The 691-nt window shown below is 36.9% G+C and overlaps 1 protein-coding gene across 1 annotated transcript in view; it reads right to left on the bottom strand.

The window, feature by feature from the left end:
* Positions 1-435: 435 nt before the first annotated feature.
* EIF3D (eukaryotic translation initiation factor 3 subunit D) overlaps positions 436-691 on the bottom strand; it is a gene marked incomplete in the record, with an annotated part of 10,829 nt that continues 10,573 nt past the window's right edge. The window contains 1 exon segment of the mRNA XM_072421078.1: positions 436-520.

Raw genomic sequence — 691 nt, 5'->3', positions numbered from 1 at the left:
AGTTTGCATTCCCAGGCTTACTAACAGACCGAAGCTCCCTACAAAAATCTCATGTCATCATCAGCAGGGTTGGACTTCCTACTATGTGATGTCATTAAATGCCACCCACAATAATAGAGATGAGGAAAGATTAGGGGGTGACAAAACCTTATTCTTGTCCAACCATATCTGCTATCAATATTTGGTTTTATTAATTTAAACATTTTAAATGTGAGTATTTTACAAAAAGGTAGTGCAATTTAAAATGAATGCTTAATTGAAATTTTGGCAAGGGTAATATTGAGTGATAACACAACACTATTAAAACAAAACCCAAAATTTGCTGTGTACTATGCTTAGATATTGCCCACACAAATGTCATGTACCCAAGGCTCTCAATAAGAGGGCGCACAGAGGGAGAAAAAGTAACACACAAACATGACAAACAAGTGGAAGTGTTGGTCTGGGTATGATCTTTATTCCATATTATGTCTTACAGAAGATCCAAGGTGGATATATACAGAAGATCCAAGATGATGTACATTGAAGTCATCTCTATGTCACCCACAAGCTTAGCTCTCTTCTTCTGTAATACAGAGGGGAAAACGTTAGATCTCTGCTCCACAGGGAATTGCATGACAATCTATAACATAGGCTACATGTAGCTTTTTTTCCTTGCCATGATTTACAATCACAAATCTGCCAAAAGTGT

This window comes from Pyxicephalus adspersus, chromosome 8 (genome assembly GCF_032062135.1).
Source record: "Pyxicephalus adspersus chromosome 8, UCB_Pads_2.0, whole genome shotgun sequence".
NCBI classification, from domain to species: Eukaryota; Metazoa; Chordata; class Amphibia; order Anura; family Pyxicephalidae; genus Pyxicephalus; species Pyxicephalus adspersus.
This window is presented reverse-complemented; position numbering and strand designations above follow the sequence as displayed.